At 41.1% G+C, this 22,849-nt stretch overlaps 1 protein-coding gene across 3 annotated transcripts in view; it reads right to left on the reverse strand.

The window, feature by feature from the left end:
• Nucleotides 1-22,849, reverse strand: part of FBXL7 (F-box and leucine rich repeat protein 7) — a 343,790-nt gene that overhangs the window by 248,566 nt on the left and 72,375 nt on the right. The gene's annotated exons all lie outside the window — the stretch shown is intronic.

The raw sequence follows: 22,849 nt of genomic DNA on the forward strand, positions 1-22,849 counted from the left end.
GAAAGTACATCTGTGAAACATATCTACTTTATTATTTTTTTCTATTTGCAACTATAACCTACACATTTTCCACTAACAGACAAATGCAAATCTAAGAACGAGGCATTATCAGAAAAAAAAGAGCCTGCTGGTTCCAAAGAGCTATGTTACCTTAAAAAACAGTTAAAAAGTTCCCTGTTCTAATAGGTTCTTCCTGTAAAAAAAATAATAAAACAAAACAAAACAAAAAGCCTACTTCATTTTTATAAAGCAGCAGTTCTCAACTGAGGGTGCTTCTCCACCCAAGGGGACATCTGGCGATGTCTGGTATCATGTGTAGTTGTCACAACTGAGGAAGGGATGCTACCAGCATCTAGGCAATGGATGCTGCTAACCATCACACAACGCACAGGACAGACCCCCCACAAAAAAGAATTACCCAACCCAAAAGTTCAATAGTGCCGAGCTTGAGAATTCCTAGCCTAAAATAAATAATCTTACCTCGGCGGACCGCTGTTTCTACTCTTCTAACTTTTAATATGAACATATACAATAATATTGCTAAACATTCTTTAAACATCACATGAAAGTCTATAAATACGAACCACACTCACTGCCTAGAGAGGGAAGGCCCGTGACTGTGGTGGGCAGGATTCTAAGATAACCCCCCATGGCACCCGCTATAGACTAAAAGTGTGTGTCCCCCAAATTCGTATCTGAAAATCCAATCACCAATGTGACAGAGTCAGGAGGTGATTTGTCTTTGGGAAGTGATTAGATCAGGAGCACGGAGGCCTCAGGAATGGGACCAGTGTCCTCACAGAAGAGACGCTCCCTGCCTCTCCCACCAGGTGAGGACACAGGGAAATGATGGCCATTGATGAACAAGGAAGTGGGCTCTCACTGGACACCTGGATCTCAAACTTTTCAGCCTCTAGAAATGTGAGAATTAAACATTTCTGTTGTTATAAACCACACAGTGTATTGTATTTTATCATAGCAGCCCAAACAAGCTGTGCCAGCACCGGCGCCCTTGGTAATCTGCCCCATTGAGTGTAGGCAGAAGTAGCAACTTGCCGCGAAGCCACAGAAAATGGCGATGGTGAGAGGATTTTGCAGATGTAAGTAAATTCCCTCATGAGTTGCATTTAATCAACAGGGACCTGATCCTGGGTGAGCCTGACCTAAACAGGTAAGTCCTTTACAAGAGTCTTCAGGAGAGACTTCCTGCTGGTCTCGAAGAAGCCACCGTGAGTTCTATAGCTGCAAAGCCATGGATTCTGCCAAGACCCAGTGAGCATTAAAGAGGGCCCAAACCCCGGATGAGAGGCCAGTGCCGGCCACACCTTGACTGCAGCTTTGTGAGACCCTGAACAAAAGACCAGCTCAGAATTCTGACCCAAGGAAAATGAGATAATCAATGTACCCTGTGTTAAGCTGCTGCTAAGTTTGTGGTCATTTGTTATGCGGCAAAAGAAAACGAATATAATGAGCAACCAAGTATATAACGACTGAACTCCTTGTGCTCCACAAGTTATGATCAAAACTCTCACATGCAGCTGAGAAGCACTTTTCCCACAGTCCTGCCTACGCAGTGGTACATAGCCCAGTTAGGTGGCCTGAGCTTACAGCCCAAAAACAGAAGACAAAAGCACGAACGGGCTTCGATTTAAAGAGTTTCAGGGATTTGTTGGCTAATGTCGAGAGTAATGCAACAATCCAAGCTCATGAGTGACACCACCTGGACAGGGAAGTCCACTGTCATTTATGACTCTGAAACGAGCCTGTCATTCCCGCCATCCCTGCCCATTTCCCGTCCTCCTCCCTCACAGGTAGCCAAGACACAGCAGTAACTCCCCATTAGTCTGTGTCTGGCCTGCCCTGGCGGCCTGGCCGCAGTCACCATTGGTCTGCCTTTGGAGGGAGCTTGACACATGGTACTGAGCACCTAGTTAGAAGTATGCCACACTGATCTCTGACCTCTATCTGAATCTCCCCTACTTTTTGACCGTGAACAGTCACGTCTCTTCTAGGAGGCTCAGTGTCCACATCTGGTAGGGGAGATGGGTAGACTACGTGATTTCTAGCAGCTCAAATAGTTTATGGTTCTAGGAGTCCATTACAGTACTCTTCAAACCTGCAAACATTCCTTTACTTACAGAAAACAGCATTATCGTGTACCACGAATACACGGACTTAAATTATTTTTAGTGTATTGTTACTTAGTGATGCACGAATGGAAACCTGGAAACAAACTCCATGTGCTTTAGCTCAGATTCAACAATTAGCCCAAAACAAAATAACCAATTAGACACAAAAACAATACAACGCATAAAATTCAAATTAACAGCATTAACGAAACATGGCAGATGACATTATGTTGTCAACATTAAACTGCCTGTCAAAACATAAATACGGTAGTAATGGCTGCTAAAGCCAGTGTTCTTTGGGTTCTGGTACAGCCACCCCCCACCTCAGGCTGTGTGAGGATGCGGCCTGCCCAATACATTCATCTGTTGGAACTCGGGGAGCCCTTCCTGTTACAACACGATGCCACACCAGTTGACCTTCCCTTGGTCTGACTGTGTCATTCACATTTTTTCTCCACTCTTCTTTTATTCCTTATTGACCCACAGCAGAGCACTTTCCTTAAAAGACAGGTGCCAACTTGGGCAACAAAACCTTCTTGCAGGACTGTTCCAAAGAGGAACCACTATACAATTATTTATAATTTTAAGATTATCATCAAATGGAAGGCAAAAAATAAAACAACAAATTTCAGAGGAAATTCTGACAGGTCTGAGAACATGAGAAATGCTCGTCCATGAGGAAAGGGAAGAAGAATGGGAAAACAAATATTATCAATGATATTTATAAAAATAGCTAACACAGAGTATATATGTTGTGCTGTGTACTTAGATGCTTCATCATATTTTCACTAAGTCCTACGGCTGTGTTTTTCAATCATTTTTTATTATTGCCCTCTCCCCAAAGAAACTTTTTGGACTTTTTTCTGTAATCACCCCCCAAATGAAGTTGTAATACCACAGATATACTGTATATCTGTTATGCGCTTGTAAAAAGCAAAAGTTTTCACCCTCCAATATTTGTCCCTTGGAAGACACCACTATCCTCATAGAGAACAAACGCACTTTGATGAGAACATCAAATTTAAATGCCTGGGTGCTTAACGATTTAAGTAATTACGGAAAGTGAGATAACAGAGAGCTAAATCCAGTCCATTCTTGTTACTCACGATAGGTACATCCTCTAAAAACATGCAAACACTGAATCGCTGCTCTGAGTGGAAACACAATGAGGATTCTGTGACCCTCTGGTCACATTTCATGACCCTCCTTCGGCTTCCAACTATAAAAAACAGAAATCTGCAGCATGACAACATTCTTGCAAGACAAGCTATTGTATGAGGAAGGCACTGCCTACCTTTCTCACCTTTGAACAGTGTTTGATTAAATAACTGGGTACTACACCCTGGCCGAGTTGACACATAAAACTGTCCATCACAGTGTTAGACCCACAGAAGTTTCAATTCCACACCTACCACCTCTAATCAATGTGCTCAGGAGAAAACTTTCCAACTTTCTAAGCTTCACTGTCTTGACCCATAAAATAGGGATAAAAAGAAACAACAAACAACTATCTATTTCCTCTACCAAAAATGGGGGTATTGTACCCCTCTTTCAGGGTCTGGTAGGGGTTGCTGTGAGTAATACAAGTAAGTCTATGACTTATAAAGCATAGTCAATCATGTGCAGTGCCAGCAACAGCCACCCTGCAATTGTTCAATGTTGACCCATTTATCAAAGTTCAATTTGCATCAGGAGACAAGAAATGAAAATTAATTGTTGCTTTACTATCATATGCACATATAATAGTAAATACATATTATATATGCATATATAAATTAAATTACACATACGTTATATATGCAGCAGAAATCCGTCAGGTATAACCAAGGTTGACAATTCTGCTCTCTGATTTACCTATATGGAAGTTTGTTTATTAGCCATTAGGGGTTATTAGCATCTCAGAATTGTGCCTGTTGGATTTGGGAAAGTAAAATTTTGCACTTCATTCATTTCCTCCCAAGTGGGTTAGAGGCCCACATGAAGGCAATTGAACAAACATTAGGTATCAAACACAAAATGTCAAAGCAAGTGAAGACTAACTAACACACTGAGATTGGTAAACATTACCTGTAACAAGTTAACATATACCGTATTTCTCCGAAAATAAGACCTAGCTGAACAGTCAGCTCTAATGTGTCTTTTGGAGCCAAAATTAATATAAGACCAGCTATAATAATAATAATATAATATAATATAAATAATATAATATAATACCGAGTCTCATATAATATAATGTAATGTAATATAATATAGGACTGGGTCTTATATTAATTTTTGCTCCAAAAGATGCATTAGAGCAGATTGTCGGCTAGGTCTTATTTTCGGGGAAACATGGTAATTCTGAATCATAGTCGAGAAATTAAAGGTGGATCGATCATTTATGTCACTCGGGACACATCCTTCGGGCTTTCTGTTAGAGTGTACCACATTTCCCGAATGTTTGAAGAGAAAGAGAGGTTCATTAAATGGGGATCCTACTACAGAGGGATTTAAAGTCTCCTTTAATGAAAAAAATTCCCATACGTAAAATAGCAAAACTAAGTTTCGTCTCTCCTCTCATTCCCAGTGCCCAGGCTGATTCTGCAAATGCAGATATTTAGAAAAAAGACAGACATTCCATTGTGATTGATTAATAACATGAGAATGCAAAGAGTGGAACAAAAAAGATCAATCAATACATGACAAAGAAATGAATCAATGGGTCCTATGATTTCTAACATTCTTAAGAGTCCAAGAAACCACTTGCAAAATTGAGTCCCTATATTAATTCCAGATTATGTGCATTGAATCCATTCCTATGGATGTCAACCACAGACTTCTGATATGAAACCCACAAACAAGCACGTGGACCCATGTGGGGGGCTTAGCCCCTTATTTCCTGTTTCTCTCCGTTACCTTGTTTTCAAGCTGCTGTTGGCACACCATTAGAACTTGATTTAATATTAAATGTCCATATCGATGGAAAGAGAATTTTTTTCAATATCTCAGAATTAGATCAAGGAAATGGTAGGTCATATTTGTGTGTTGAATCCACTTTTCTTTTCCTGATTGTTATAAGATAGTTTATCTTCTCTGATCCAGAGTTCAAATATCTATATCTATACGTACAGAATAATAATATTAGTTATCGCAAAGAATGATCTGGCTTAATCCCTGGCCTGGGTGCACATTAGTTTGGGGGAAAAAAGACTGACCACATATTGTAAAAGTGCATTAGCTCTTTCAGGCCAATAGGGAGACATTGAGCAGATGAGTCCCCAGAGTGGAGACCTTGCAGCAGAGTGAAATGATGACGCCTGGGACCCTGCGTGCTGTGCATTACTTCATCGCGAGAAAGCATAGGAGACGGTGTCCTTTATGTTTGCTTCTCCTGTTCTCTGTTCTCTCTTGGCGACAATGGGGAGCTCCGGAGGACGAGAGGAAGAAAGGAAATGAAACAGAAAAACTGTCCAAGTATTTTGTTGTTGTTGTTGTTTTCTTTCAAGCCATTTAATGTTCTTCTAACCGGAAATTTCTTTACTCCAGTTTCCCAAAGCACCTAACAAGTGAGCTCAGAGTCACTAAGCAGGATACACGTCTGTCATTGGGGGGCAGTCGGAGCAGAGCTAGGGCCTAAGGTACCCCTTCCCCTAAGAGGTTGCTGTTCAGGGGGTTTATGTTCAGGGTGTTTATGCGCCTCATTGCTGAGAGATGCACTCACTACTTAAACACAAGACGTAGTGGACGCAGGGTGCTGGCATTTCTTTCATTATTTTAGAAATACACATAATATAAAATTTGCCATTTTAACTGTTTTTAAGTATTTAATTTAGTGGCACTAATTACATTCACAATGTTGTGCAACCATCACGATTATTTCCAAAACTTGACACAGAAATTCTGTACCCTTAACTAAGCAATGACGCCTCACTCCTCCCTCCCCCCGCCCCTGGTAACTTCTAATCTGCTTTCTGTCTTATTCTAGACATTTCATATTAAGTAGAATCGTACAATAGTTGTCCTTTTGTGTCTGGCTTTTTTCACATAGTATAATGTTGGTAGGGTTCGTTCCGGTGTGATCACGTATCAGTGCTTCACACCTTTGTGCGGCTGAAGCATATTCCCTGGTGTGTATAGACCACATTCTGTTTATCCATTAATGTAGTGATGGGCACCTGGGGTGTTTCCACCTTTTTGCTACAGCGAATGACACTGCAGTGACTGCGGGCTTTGACTGCTCATGGTTCTTAACTTTCAAACTTCTAGTGCTTGTCATTTCCAGCAGAAATTGGATCCTGAGAGCTGTGGCTGGAGCAGACAGATGAACAAAGTACACAGAGTTTTTCCAGGACAGAAAACGGGACAACCTTAGTATGGACTCACAGGTCCTTGAGAGCCATTTACAACACTGCTGCTGCCCTGGGGCGGAGTGCTCGGGGGTTAAAGGACTGGAGTGTCAAGAAATGATTCCTCGGGATATCGTATTACCTCCAGGCAGGCTGGGTGGCTGGTGCATGGGCAGCAATAAATCTGGAAGAGCAAACCAGCACCCATGTCACACGTGCTAACGGCACAGACACAGGGTCCTGGGATCCGAACACACACCTGCTGCTAAGCTCTGCTCTTCAGAAGCCTGCAGGGCTTGGGCTGGAGCAGGACAGCCAGGGGACTTGGGGCTTCCCCTCCATCCTTGTATGGGGACCGCCCATGTTCTCTCCAGGAAAAGCAAGTGCTTTAGCCTCAAGTCCGGCAGCATAGGAGGGGTATCCATGGCGTGAAGCAAAACCGTGATATGAAATGCAAGTCCTTGGCTAAACCGTTCACAACCCTGAAGGCTATCTAATCATTTCAGCAGTTAGCTTAGAAGCCCAAGGGTGAAAAGAGAAAAAATTAAATAGAACTAATTTAGTTGATAAGCACTCATTCCACAAGCCAGTGTCACTCTCTTTTTCTTGGTGAAGAAAGAAGTGATCCTTAGACAAAAATCTCAATTGAAAGTAATCTTTTCTGTGTTACTCCTAGAGGCTATGATGAGAGAGAGAGAGAGAGAGAGAGAGAGAGAGAGAGAGAGAGAGAGAACATGATTTCAACACAGTTCTCTTCAATAAATCCATAGAAGGCAGCAGGATAGCTGCAAGTCTGGGAAATACGACATGCTGCCTGGAGGGTGCCGAGCCTTATATGAGACTGCTTGGACCTGCATCTTGGCTTTGTCACTAACTAGCTGGTCAAGATTGAGGGTTTCCTTGCTTTCTGAGTATCTCAGCTTGTGCATCTGCAAAATAGGGTGTTGTTAAATATTAACTCATAGAACAGCTATGGGAGTAAAATGAGGTTAATAAGTCAATTGCTTAGAATGGCTTACACACACAATAGATACTTAATAGATGTGAGGTATTATTAATCATCTTCTCTATGAATATGCTTAACCAATAATTCCCTTTAATGCAACAACCACATGCTAAACCTACTGCATGCAAAGGATTATGATTAGCACTAGAAAAGATAAGTTCGCGAACTTAATTATCTGAGTCCTTATGTGAGTTGACGTAAGAGGGACTAAGAGAATAAACTGGAAATTTCTTCCTAATGGAACAGCCCTGTTCCCATAATGTTTCCTAATGAGCATTATCCTTTCCTTACAAGCACAACTCAAATCTACCATATTTTGCCATGTATAATGCACACTTTTTTACCCAAATTTGCGAGGAGGAAATAAGGATGCAGATTATAAACGGGTAATACCAATTCCGTATCTACATAAATGTTTCTAAGCTTTTACTTATGCTTATGAGTTAAAAGTGTAACTCTAGAAACCAATAATGATATCCGTATGCAAATTAAACCTGGAATAAAGTTGACCTAATTATGGAATATGACAATTTGTTGAACTTGCAACGACAAGAGTTCTTGGCCTTCTATGATGTGCAAATACTGGAAATTTGTTATTGGTACATAAAATTTCTTGTAATTGGTATCTGTTCTTGTGTTTTATAATTATTTGTTATATAAAATTTCTTGTACCTTAATGTGTTAAAAAATAAATGCTCAGTTTTATTTACGGTGACCAAGACATGGAAACAACCAAAGTGTCCTTCGATAGATGATTAGATAAAGAAGATGTGGTATATATACACAATGGAATACTATTCTGCCGTAAGAAAAAAATGAAATAGTGCCATTTGTGACAACATGGATGGATCTTGAAATTATTATGCTAAGCAAAATAAATCAGACAGAAAAAGTCAAGACTTCACTGATATGTGGTATATAAAACTGAAAACGACAAAGGAACAAAACAAACAAATGAAGAAATAAAAACTCATAGACACAGATAATAGTTTAGTGGTTACCAGAGGGTAAAGGGAGAGGGGGTGGTAGATGAGGGTAAATGGGGTCAAATATATGGTGATGGAAGGAGAACTGACTCTGGGTGGTGAACACACAATGTAGTTTATAGATGATGTAATACAGAATTGTACACCTGAAATCTATGTGACTTTCTAACAATTGTCATCCCCAATAAACTTTAATTTAAAAAATAATAATAATAAAACAAGTGCTAAAATTCCTTTATAATACAAAAAACACAAGTACCTAAATGTAAACAAATAAAATTTTGAATTAAAAATTAAAACAAAAGATTTTTTTCCCCTGAAAGTTTGGGCCAAAAACATGGGTGGACATTATACGTGGAAGTGCATTATGCATGGCAAAATATGGTATGTTACCCCAAAAGGAGTCTATTTCCAAATAAAATGGCGATATGTTGTGTATGCAAAGCAGAACTGACAAAATTCATAGAGATTCCCAGGGGTGACATAGTATATTAGTACTCTGTATTAGTTTCCTAGGGCCACTGTAACAAATAACCACTCAGTGGATGGCTTAAAATAACAGAAGCTTAATGTCTCATTGTCTTGGAAGCTAGAAATCTGAAATGAGGGTGTTCTATGCCCCTCTCCCAACTTCTAGAGCTTGCCAGCAATCATTGGCACTCCTTGATTTGTGGCGGCATAATTCCAATCTCAGTCATCACACGGCCATCTTTCCTCTGCATGTCTCTGTGTCCCTTCTTATAAGGACACAGCCATATTGGAATAAGAACCACCCTCCTCCAGTGTGCTATCGTCTTAATAATGACACCTGCAATGACTCTATATCAATGATTCTATTTCCAAATCAGGTCACATTCTACCAGCCAGGAAGGACAGGAATTGAAGGGGATAGGAGTCACTGTTTAACCCAGTAGATACTTCAACACCACTTTCCTCAAAATTAAACAGAAAGCAGAAAATCCCACCCTGAGTCTATCATATCAGCATTTACTCAAGTCTCATTGCATGGCAGTATTATTATGAGTGGAAAAGAAAGATTAAAAGTAAGATTTAATGCATCATGGAAAGCAAGAAGTCCTGAAAGGTCTCCCCAGTTGTGCAAAAGCAAGCACTTGGCACCCCGTCTTGGGTGGTTTCATGGTTGAAAGGCCGGGTGGTATTTCACTGGAAGTACTAAGGCAGGGCCCGCTCCCCCAGCCACACACCCACCTACGAGCCTCGGGCAGTTCCACAAGACTTAACACAGACGTCAGGTGACATAAAGACAGATGCTGCTGCAGCTGACAGATGGTGCCTCACAGCTGGGTTCCTGAGCAGAGTAATGAGAGGATTGGACCACTAAAGGGTACATGCATCAGCACAAGAATTCCCATTGTTTTATGAGTCACTCAAAAGACAGTTTTATGTGTATAACAACACCACTACAATCTGCACCAGTGATTTCTCCCCAAAGTTCTGAGGGGCTGCTGTGGCCCAAAGATCATGAAAAGGTCATGTCTTGCTTAGTCTGGATGCACAAGGAAAGACAAGAGTTCTTTTCGAAATTCAATGCTGTTTCAGCATGATCTGGGGCAGTTTCAAAGCCATGTGTTCATTTGCTGGCATCAAGAGCCTCTGGTGTCAATAAACTCATAACTGTCTCTTCTGATTCCCTCATTCATTCATTCATTCATTCATTCATTCATTCATTCATTCAACATCCCATATGCCAGACACCAGGATAGACACAGTTCCTCGATGAAGCCCTCTTAACGGTAGAGGTTACTTTACTGCAGGGTCTTGGAGGCAGGGAAAGAGTATAGAAAACAACTTGACCTTCCAACAGAGTGTAGTGAAGAGACAGGGAGTGATATCCTTTGAGTCTTTGTTGCTTTATGTGGCTCGACCCCAGTCTAAAGGCTTAAAGTTACAGACCTTTGTAACCTACAGCCCACTGATTTCAGGGCTTTTATACAAAGCTTGTTTATACATTTATACGTATGATCAACCTAAATTAATGGAACTTCTGAATAATAAATTTTTAAAAGGTATTGATTTTCCTCCTTTCACACACAAGCAGTAAACCTTCCAAAAGTGAAAGGGCTATATATTTTAGATCTTAATCTTATTTAATACATAACAATCCTAGGATGTTATCATGTTCCCCACCCCATATGGCCTATTTATTAAGGAGTTATGGGCAAAATTCTGTATAATGGAACTAAAAAAGATCCGAACAGCCCTACTTGATACAAATGATTATAACAAACAAGTTTTCCTACCACAGAGAAGAAAAGGGCACGAAATATTGTTAAGAAGGCACTTACAAGGAGACACTGAAATTCGTAGCTCAGATCCACACTTACTCCCTGACCGGCTGGAAGGCCCAGCGCAAGCTACTCAACACTTCCCAGCAGCACGCCCAGGGCCTCTGACTGGGGGAGAGGGAGACTGGGGGAGGTCGCCTTCCAAATCCCTTTCTAATCCCACATTCTTTACTCCTCCCAACTCAGAAAGTTATCAACCCTCCAGCACAACTACAAACCATTTTATAGCCACAAACCAAGACCCGAAGAAGGTTAAGAGTCAAAGTTCAAGTGACAGAGGAAGAGCTGTTAACCAAGTTCCTTCTTCCCCACTGAACTGAAATTACACATGTGTATACAATTTCCTGAAATTAAGAAAAAATGTATATATACGAGGTCTGACAACCAAGTTCACGAACTCATCCTAGGAAAAGTGCTACCTACCTCATTGCTGAATATCACTACAGTCGCCTTCGAAGTACTCCCCTTGGGAAGCTATGCACTGACCCCAGCACCTAGTCCACCCTTCAAAGCAATTTTGGAACTCTTTTTCTGGAATGGCCATCAGAGCTGTCATCGTATTACTCTTGATGTCCTGAATGTCATCAAAATATCTTCCTTTCTCTTCGGGTAAAGAAAGAAGTCATTGGGGCCAGATCAGGTGAGTAGGGAGGGTGTTCCAATACAGTTATTTGTTTACTGGCTAAAAACTCCCTCACAGACAGTGCCATGTGAGCTGGTGCATTGTCGTGATGCAAGAGCCATGAATTGTTGGCAAAAAGTTCAGGTCGTCTAACCTTTTCACGCGGTCTTTTCAGCACTTCCAAATAGTAAACTTGGTTAACTATTTGTCCAGTTGGTACAAATTCATAATGAATAATCTCTCTAATATAAAAAAAGGTTAGCACCATCGTTACAGGTTCGTGAACTTAATTGTCACAACTTGTACACACATATATACATACACATATATATATATGCATAAATATGCACACACACACACACACACACACACACACATATGTCACCAAATCACAGCTGGATTATTTCACTACTGTATCTTGTCTTTGGGTGTGTGACATCTGACCTTGCCTGGACACTGTGACCTTTTAAGTCTCCAAATGAGAGACTCAGTTTTATTACCTGCCGCGCTCCCTAAGAGTAACATGATTCTCCTGACATCTTCCACTTTCCTTGGGTTGGCAGGAAGTTCCCTTGGAACCCCAGTAGGAAGCTACAATTGTATAATCTTTCATAGGAGTAGAGGTAACCATCCTCGCCCATGCGCATCTCTGAGCACAGGGCAACCGGGAAGGTGTGAATGGCAGCAGCAGAGTACCTCACAGGAAGCCACAATCTTGGATCAGAACTTGAATGAAGGAGAGGCTGAAGCAGGAGTGCCCCTCCCCGAATCCATCCATTTTCTTTGTGTCGCTGTCTGATGGTGGGTGAGCGTGAATTCACCTCTGGCTCCCGCAGAGAGATCTGCCTGTCCTAAGCCTATCAACAGCAGCCCATCCTCGTGGTCCCATGATTGGGCACATAGGGAGGAGGAGTTAAAAGGCCAAAGTTGTTCAATGACAGGGAAAAAAATGTTTTTTTTTTCCTCTCTCTCTCAGTTATAACCCTAGGACTTGTTAGCAGCCATATTGCATCAAAAAGGAGAGTCCACCTTAGCATGAAGGTGCATGCAGCAAAACAGAAAGACATCAGGTGAGGACATCACTAAGACATCACCCAGTTCAAATCGGTCTTGCCACCTGCCCTAGTACTGGATTTCTGTTTTGTGAACAATAAGGGACAAAGAAAGAGTTCTGTCTGCTGCACCTGGCGGTGAATGTTGGAACTGCAGAAAGTTTATGCTTCACAGGTCAAACTTGGAATTCAAGCAAAAAAAAAGATTCATTCTAAAGGTAAAATACTTTCTTCATGTGAAAACAGCACTTTCTTATTGCAGAGACTGACTCTATGAAAGGTTGAGTAAGTACAAAGTAATAATTTTAACAGTGATAAATCAAAATGTTTTTAAAAACACAACCAAGTAAAAATAAGAAGATATATATATATATATATATATATATATATATATATATATATATATATATATATATATATATATCTCCACACAATAAATCTGATAAGGCTTTCAAACCCTGGGAAATAGGTTAATTTGCTCTGGGCAATGAACAGATGACTTGGTAAGTCTTTCTTCTTTTAAAAACTTTAATTTGGCTTCCACCTATAATCTATGTTGTATTTTTCAAAGCTTTCTGCATTAAAAAAATAAGACTCCCTAAATTTTGCATTTACAGCCCTTTTATCAGATAAATTGCAGTCATAACCTAACTCAAGGCTTGCAGGGGCCAGTGAAGGAAAAGGTATGGCTTCTTTAAAAATGAGATAAATTAAGCAAAATAAATCTTGCCAGAAACTGGAATAGTTCTTGACTATAACAATTTAGGAACTAATCTCTCTTCTCTTTTGGAAATATAACAGCTTTGCCTTTTGACCAAAATAGATCACATACTCCAACCACAGCTGTTGTTCCTTTCCTCGTCCTCTTTGTTGAGGTAGTTAGTTGGTTGATAACTAAAATTCTCCAGAATCCACGAAGGGGACAGGGACAGTCTGACTATCCTATTTGGACTGAAGGAAGAGCAGGGTGCCAACATTAAGTCTCCCTCTACTCTGAACCTTCTGCAACTGAAGTTTACTAACTCACCTATTAGTAAACTTCATTACGTTCAGCTCCAAAAGCAGGCTGCGTTTGATGGATATATTTTGTGGAACCCAGACGGAAATTTCAGAGTACGTTTATGCTGTGAGTATGCTCATAAACACTTTGTTGGAATACAATGTACAGCGCTTTAACTCTTTAAATAAAAACAATTTCAGCCATTTGTAATTGTGCTTTATTCCTCAATGTGACAACTATCCAGGGAGATGTTTTCAGATGTATCATTTAGAATGAGCAGAATAATTTTGCCTGCCTCGAGATCTCTAAGTTTTATAAAAATTAAAAATAAAAGTGATGGAATTAAATATTTTGGCCTCAGTGTTTTCACTCCTGCCCTTCCCCATTTTTTCAAGATGCCACCCATCAACACTGATACATCACCAGATCATGTGACAGTGGAGTTTAAAACTCCCTAACAGTTTCCTGTTCAGTTCTGACTTAAGCCCAACTCGCTACTATGGCCCACCAAGACTCTGTGACATAAACAGCCTTTGCCCTCCTCTCAGAACTCACCTCAAACACCCCCAGAAAAGAACTCTGTCCGTATCATTGCTATCCACAGTGCCAGGTGCTTGGAGAAATGCAATAAATATTTGTTGAAGTAACTAGGTAATACTTATCATGTAAATATAGGCTTTGCCTTTTTAATTTATCCAAATTACAAAACTAGCAGGTTTTTAATATACAAAGAATCTTCTAAAACAGAAATATATAAAAACAAATATAGATCCAATATGAGACAGACAATGATTTAGGAAAAGCCTCTTGAACACCAAAAGGAAATTCCACGTGTATTACTTTAAGTTCATAGAAAAGCTACTTAAAGTAGTTTATTGCCAATTAGAAATCTGACGGGGTTAAGAGAAAAATAAATTCATGAGAATAGATCTGAAAATAAATTAGTTGGAGGTAGTGGAAGAGGATGCTGGGCGACCAGCAGTTATATCATATAAAAGTACATCAATTAAGTCAAGGTGATACACATAGGACAGAAGTATCAATGGAACAGAATGCACAGCCCAGAAATAAATTCATACATAAATGATAAAGGTAGAAACATGAGACAGTGGAGATGGGAAGAATTAACATCTGGTGCTGGAAAAATTAAGTCTCTCTTTTTTTTTTAAAGCATATCCTCATCTTTCTCAAACATAAAGTAGAACAGTCAAAATATACAAATTCAAAAGAAGTCAATATTTATCCAATTTCTGGAAGGCAAAAGTCTATCAACCTAAAACTAACAGAAATAATTGCAAAGAAAATTATCAACAGGTTCAACCATATAAAAACATTAAGCTTCTATACGAAGAACCACAAAACACTGAATGTTATAGTAGAATCTGAAACATAGTTTAACTCACTGATAGAGAGGCAAACAAAAAAAAGAAGATACCTCTGATAGTCTGTACATTTGCAACACTGTTTGTGCTGAAAGAATAAATTGATGCAAGTACTTTAAAGTACCTGGTAATATGCACATCATATGCCTTCATTTGGTTTAAGCCCTTCTATTTAACATCCAGCAATTTCACTTCTTAAATTAACACAAGGAGTTTGCTACTTTCTTACCTAATGTATTCTTGAATTTGTCTTTGAAAGTAAACACAGGCCCGCTGCTTAGCCCACCACATTGTTAGAGGGCAGGACTGGCTACATAATTTGAGAGCCCCAGTGAAAAATAACAATGTGGTACCCTTCTTTAAAAGTGCTGAATTTCAAGAGGGCAACAGCAGAGCATTAAATCAAGCACGGGGGCCTTTTGAACACAGGGCCTGTGTGACTGCAGAGGGAGAACCATGGAGCCCGCCCTTTAAGGGTTATTCTATGCCCATATTGCTGGAGAAAAAAAAGGCTAATCTCTTATACTGGTCCAAGCAGGCACTGCTCTTCTGATCCTGCCTAGGGGATGAGAATCTCTGGATGGAGTAAGGAGAAAAGGTGGGTGCTAAGTAAAGGTGGGGGGTGAGTAAGATGCTGGAGTTGCTACAAATGAGCAGGCACTGATGCCAAAGACTGGGCATTTAATAGGGCAGCCCTTCATACTTTCATTGTTGCTTGGGACTCAGGGGGCACTTAGAAAGGGAGCAGGGTCTCTCTTCCTTCCCCCTGCTCTGCCACAGCAGTCAGACGTAGCCTTGTCAGCGTGGCGCACACCAGCACAGCCCTCTCCTGCCAGCAGATGACAAGGGACAGCAGGGCAGTGGAGCAATGCTCCTGCCCCTGGAGCTTGATTTCTTGGTACTTCTGAAATCAAGGAGAGCCACAGAAAAGGGGCATGAGATAATGGAGAATCATCAAGCCTGCGTGTATGGTGTTGGATAAATTCAGCATATAAGAGGTGGCTTAGAAATAGCAATACGTCAAAATGTGTGAGCATGTGAAAGTCAACATTCATCGTTATTTTAATGTGGGAAAAATCTATAAAAATAAAGAATTGAAGAATTAGTAACTAATTCTGAATATTTAGTTGTCCGTTTAGAAGCAAAACAAACTCTCTACACACACACACACACACACACACACCTTCATATTACACAAAATTAAATTCTACCATGATTTCTCCACCCACAAGCTCTAGAATTTCCTTTAAAAGTGCCTTTTACTTAGTCAATTCAAAGCAAACCTTAGTCCATTTGGTGTGACCGTACATTCTGATTTAGCAGGTTGCGGGCCGTCAAGACAAGAACCCTTATTCTCACAGACAAGAGCACTTCATTCTTATCCCAACTTTGTAGTTGAACAAACCACTTAGTATCGCTGAGCCTGCACTGTTCCTTCTGTCATGTAAGATTCGGGCTGAGGTGTCCCCCAAGTTCTCAGAACAGCCAGCCCCTTCCGAGCACATCTTGCGACCTGGTTATTCCGCCCCATGAAACAGAACCCATGATACGAAGCCCGCTGCCCACACGAGAAAACTAAGGCTCAGAGTGGTACCTTCCCAAAGCTTGCAGGGAAAGCACCAGGCAGTGCAGACGCCGGTCACCACACTACGTCATCTTCTCCTTGGATATTCATGATGGCCTCTTGGGGAAAAACCCAAACGCTGGAATCAGTGCACTTGGATTTGAATCCTTCTCACTTCTCACTTCCTTGACCTTGAAAACACACTTAACTGTCTGCCTCAGGGTCCTTATTGATAAAATGGGGGACCAGAATGGTGGGTTTTCTGTGAATTAACTCCTAAAGCACCTACTTCTATGCTTAGCATATAATAAGCGCTCAGTAAATGTTACCTATTAATACTGTTCTGAGAGTGTGATAATACAGTGTATTTTACTGCAAAATTAAGGTCCCAGACCAGCACTTCAATCCAAATAATTTATTCTTTATCAATAACCAGAGTAAAGAATTCAGACCAGGTCTCTCTTTCTAGGTGGTTCTTTTGTCCCTATATTGGCCATTCTGGTCTGCCTGGACTCCCCCTTTCAATGTGCCATTTTTCCTGTGCCCTGTTCTAACACTTTTGCTAACTTAGAATGGCATCTCGTCCCCTCCTAAATATGATCCTAAACCATTATAAACTCTTCACAACAACCATTCTTCGGTCTCAGGGACCCTCCCCACTACGAATGTTGGTACCATTTATAGTCATTTGGTACTTAAATTTGTAATAATCACAACTGACGTTTATAGACTTCATGGGAACATACCAATTTGGTTTTACGGATATTTTCTCACTGTTCTGGCATTCCTATCTTCTTACAGATCCTGGGATCAGTCTGTCATACACATAGTGGGCAAGAAGACTACACCCTCAGGAAAAGTTTACTGCTGCTGATAACAAATCTCTAGGAAAGGGGAAGTGAAAACAAGAAAGTCACAGTGGGCTTCTTCTACATAGAGGTATCTTCTTAAAATGTAAAGGTTGACAAGTGTACACAGATCCACGCAGGAGCATAACAAAGTAACTGAAGTTAGCAATGGGAGTGGACCCCAAATTAGGGGCAGACTCAGCATTTCCACTGCAATCAACTTTTGTACCATGTGAAGAAAAGACGTGGTGCTGGCATTTTTGTTAGCAGCAGCTGGATACCAGTGTGTCACAAGTACAGGTTATTATGGGAACGGCCAAGCTCAAATTCGGAAAAATTGAACTCTGGAACGTGTCCAAGGCCATCTGGATGTCTCTATTTTGGACCTGCCCCTTCTCTAGGATCAGTCTCTTTAGATCCCTTAAGCTCATCCTCAGCTTCATTGTCCAAGGCAGAGCCCAATGGGAGCTGGGCATCGCCACCCATACTTCTGTTCCTGCCCCTGAATTATGTGCATCAGGAATTGACACCGTCTGGCGAGTGCCTAATGAGCACTCCCATCCGTCATGCAAAATACACCTCCTCACCACCCAGTAAAGGGACAGAAACACCATTTCAAAGGGTGGTTAAGTTTACTGGCCAAGACCGCCCAAGATCAGAACAGATACACTTGTAACCTTTCCACTGTTTACTTTTCAAATGCCTTACCAAATTCCTGACCTCCTTGACCCACCATATGTCCTCCCTTCATAACCTATGAAAAGCCAGGAAACCAAGACTTTGCATCTCCTGCTCAGCCTCTCAGTCTCAGGGTATTTCCCGTTCATTGCATGGTGTAGAGATGGATGCAAAAGGCTTCAAACCCACTTAATCAGTATCACTAACATCCACTCCAGGCCCATCATCCCATCAACAAATAAATACCATGTGTCTAATGTATATAGAACATATTATGGGCATTGGACAAAGTAATTAAGCATAAGGAAAGAAATGAATGAACTGGATCTTTAATATTAGGTTAAATCCAAGAAACTGCCATTTTTGCAGGTAAAAGAAAGGGAGGGGGGACCAAGATCAATCATTTCATTTGGTTCAACTTAATTATAAACATGTCTTGGGATTACACTATAAGGTTGGTGATGACTATGAAGTATTAATAACTAAATTTCCTTGGATGGTGCCCAAGATACAGGCATTTACACTGAATTTTGGTCCATAGCATACAGTGTCATAGTGAGTTACCCATGCACATATGTAGAGACATCACATATATTCAGCATAAAGAGAAAATTCAGACCGCCAATAAAAAGCATGAAACCATATTTGTCCTGTTAATTAAACAAATAAACAGTAGCAACAACAAAACCTGCCCATATTTATGTCCATCTCTTATGCGATTTAACTTCTTAACAAACCACTTGGGAAAATTAGCTTACTAATTTCTAATCTAAATCTTTGGACCAGAAAACTTAATGAGGATTCCGTACCAAGTAGAGAAAGACAAAGGTCTGCTGCTTTCCAAAATAAGAGGCAAGTGACGGAAGGATGTGAAAGAAGTGAGAAAGAGGAAGGGCCACACAAGGGAACAAAACGGTGAGCAAATGTTCGCCAGCTGTATTCCAGTGCAGCTCGCTGGCTTCCAGTCAGCCATTTTTCCTTTAAAAGGCTCTAAAATTTCAAATGTTTGCTAGGATTGTTGATGTGTAAGGAGAGAGGTTTTACTGCTTATCATCAAATACATCCCAGTACTTAACCAAAGCATAATCATGGAGCAGCATTAAGTGGATGACACTGACACATCCCCTGTGTCTGAATATGCATAGTTCATGCTGGAATCTGTTGCTCATCAGCCCTCTATCTTTTTTTTTTTTTTTTTCATTTACAAACACAAACAAAAATTCAGCTCTAGGCTAAAATGGGAGGAAAGCATAGTATCAGTTGTAAACATCTCCAAACAAAGAAAACAATCTCTCACTAATAAAATTTCTTTTCCATCTATGTGGTTAAGCTGAGCTACAATGTTAGTAGTGGAATTTCAGTTCTTTAATCTATGTAGACAACAGAAAAACAAACACCAAAGGCTTGGACTAGCTGTGTAGACAAATGTCCTCTGCCCTCTGATGGACAGGTCTCCAAGCCAGTCACAACAAAACACACACATTGGCAAATGATACAACATTACTACAGAGCTTTCAGGGGAAACCACATTTTAAATATTTTAAATGGGGACCCTTAACTTAAATGGCTAATAGTGTGGAATTCAGGCATCCGAAACATAGGAGGAAGGAATGTGCCTGATGGTGTCTGGCAGTGTACAAGGGACTTGATACACTTAATCTTCAGAACAACCTTATGAACAAGCTTTTTATCTCCATGTTCCAAGTAAGAGAATTGGAGCACTGAAGGTTTACTCTCCCAGGGTACCAGTGCAAGCCCATCCCAGAGCAGAACCGAGTCCACCTAATTTCATTATCCGGGGTCTCCACAAATGAAATGGATAACTATCAAGTTTGGAGGTGGAGGAGATCAAATTGGAGCAGAGGGTGAATAGAAAAATGACCTGGATTGCAAGTTCTAGAACTTTCTAGCTAAGGGATTTAAGTTCCCTGAGCCCCAATTTTCTCAGAGCACGAACATAGGAGGCATTCAATGAGAACCTGTTGAGCCCAGAGGTTTCTATGAGTCTCAGAGACACCTCCAGGGGCCCTTCGAACATAGTAGACAGATGGCTGGATATGGGACCAATGTCATTCCTCGCGCATTTTAAGACACACATTACAAGGGCAGAAGGGACTGATGTCATTGGGCTTCCTGCCCTGCCAAGTGCAAAATGAAAGCTGACACTTCCAGAGTCAAGCTCTGGTCTTCTCCTAAGCCTCCCACTACTCTGAGCCGTTCTTTGTCCTAGCCTTTAACGAAAACATCCATTTTATAAGGTGAAATTCGCACTTCAGTGCCTCGCCCATGATCTGTAAGATTCTCCCGTCTTAACTGAGAGCTATCACAAGCCACTATGACCCACAGGCAAAACGGTGTTGCAGTCATTCAGGCCTGAGGAGATGGTGAGCTCCAGGAAAACCAGATCTGAGTCTCTGAAACACTAAGGGAATAAAAAGGATAAGCTGTGGTCAAAGACCTGTTCGCACCATTAAAACTCTGCGCTCTTTACAGAGAAGTCTTCATGCCTTAAAGATAGAAGGGGACAGAGGCAGGAAGTAAAACGATAATACAACTGTTAGGTTAACTAGAAGCATTTCCACAAACAAAGCTACCTGACTCATTAAGTTACACAACAGATACTGATGTGGTCCCTGCTTTGATGACCAGGCATTAGGAGGAGCTGGGAATCTCACAACAACAACAGTATCTCTGCACTCAAGACTTGTCCAGGCCAGGGGAGGGTCAAACCGCTAAGTGGAATCATGTCTACAAATACTATGAATGAAGGTCATGTGCCCTGGAGGTCCCTCCAGGCCCACCGAGCTCAGACTAGGTGATCGGGGGATGGAAATCTAGACAGCGGTGAGGGCACATCCTAAGCAGAGGAAGTCCAGAAGCAAAAGAACACAGAGCGTTCAGGAAGCGCAGATCATTTAGAGGGTAGAGAAGATGGAGGGAGGAAGAGAAGGAAGTGGGAGATGGTCACGAACCTTGAGATCCTGGCAGGGGACTCGGACTATATCCAGACAGCAGCGAAGGCACCTTTGCAGGGTTGGTACAAGCAGGCGGGCACATGAGTTTACAGAAAGGCAGGTCCAGCTGCAGTGTACACAATGGACTGGAGAGGGGAAAACTGCAGGCAGTGAGACTGCTTAGAAAGCTGTTACTGGAAGGAACAGTGGGCAGTGGTAGGTGGAGAGAAATGAATAGATTTGAGAGAGGTGAGTCCAGTAGAAACACCGGGAATTTGTGATTGGAAAGTTGGGGTAAGGCAGGCAGAAAAGTCACCGGTGGGACCCGAGATGACCTTCTCAAGTGTTCAGAGGAGTAAATGTCACCTAGCCTATCCTGCACGAGCAATTGAAGATGAGAAGTTCTCTGAATCATGCCTACACCCAGAGGTAACCAGAGAACAGACCCAGTCCCTACCACACATGCCCATCTCTTCTCACTCTCCCCTGCCTGTGTAACTCCAAACTCTTAGTTTTCCTCTTTCTCCTATAGATCAGGCCCAACTAGGACTCAATGGCTCCTCTCCCTTCCAAGTACACCTTCATAACACTGTTGATCCTCAAGGTCAAAGACATCTTAAGCCATGTTATAAAGAAAGATTAATCTTTAAGAGAAAACATGGCATGGACTTGGGATGGTGAATGAAGTACCAATCTTGGTGATGGTTTGGTTTTTTTTTTAACACAGAGGATTAAGCCAATTCTTCACAGCAACATTCATTAGCTGTGGAGCACATGGAGAAGCCCCTGAGACATGTGGAAGCAGTGTCCACAGCCACGGTCTGAATCTCATCTGTGCATCATCGTCTCTGAGGCAGCACTGAGGGCTCGCTGGCTGGCTTGGGAAACCCAACAGGGATGCTCAGAAAACAAAAACACTCCTCAGCCCACATGTCGGCCTGACACGACTATCACCAGGAAGCTTCTTCAAGGACAGCTTCCAAAGCCATTTCTTCTAATTTAGAGAATTAACAGGAAAACAAATAATGCAACTCACTAAGGCTTTTCCAGCACAAATATGCAGCCAGAGGCTTCCCTCACTGCACGCATCTGTCCACCCAGGAACGCAGGTGCAAAAGGGCTGCCTACTAACACCCAAGGTTGTGGGTGCTGGGGTCAAGAACATGGGGTTTCTTTCTCTTGTATGGTCATCCCTCTTTCTCACTGAACATATTTTGTAGGTCATTCCATTAGCTACAACAAGAAACCCACTGAAATTTCCATTAGGAAAGGGGTTTTTGTGATCCACACTAGTGCACTGATTTCCATATGAAGACCCAAGAAGCAAAATATTTGCAACATCAAAAGAAACAGGAAAATAAATTGAGTTTTTAAAAAGAAAGAGATTGGACTAAAATCTTCAAAGTTTGAACACAGCAAGGGTTCTTCTGATGGCATCGGCCTTCAAACACTAATATTTTAGTAATTATTCCATGATTTGCATGGAAATGGAACATGGATAGACGTCAGAGAGACACTGACAACTGGGAAGAAAATCACATGTGTGTGTGTGGATCCCAGCCACACATTAAACTATTACTGAATCAAGATTATAACGTTACTTTGGCCTTAAGCCTCAGTTCTTCTGTGTGATGACCAAAGTATTGGATTTACACAGCAATCCTTTAAAATGTGTAGTAAAATCAGCCCAAAATATTTTTTAAAGTGATAACTTATTTGGGGACTAATAGCACTCTAAAAACTTGACCATTTAGTTTTGACAGTAAATAAATCACACAACTGTCTCCCTGAAACATACCAACATGAAGTAATAAATCTCTGAATTCAACATTACACCAGACATGATGCTGTAAAGCAAAAGTCTCATTTTAGCTCAGTGACCTCAGTTTTGCCTCTGCTGGACAGTAAATCTGATGCAAAATGAGCAAATATGGGTGGCTGAGTTTCAACCTGGCATAACAGTGCAGCTTTGTCAAGGATCCCAGAATTTAGAGTTT

The sequence above is a fragment of the Rhinolophus sinicus genome, linkage group LG03, assembly GCF_036562045.2.
Source record: "Rhinolophus sinicus isolate RSC01 linkage group LG03, ASM3656204v1, whole genome shotgun sequence".
In the NCBI taxonomy this organism is placed as follows: domain Eukaryota; kingdom Metazoa; phylum Chordata; class Mammalia; order Chiroptera; family Rhinolophidae; genus Rhinolophus; species Rhinolophus sinicus.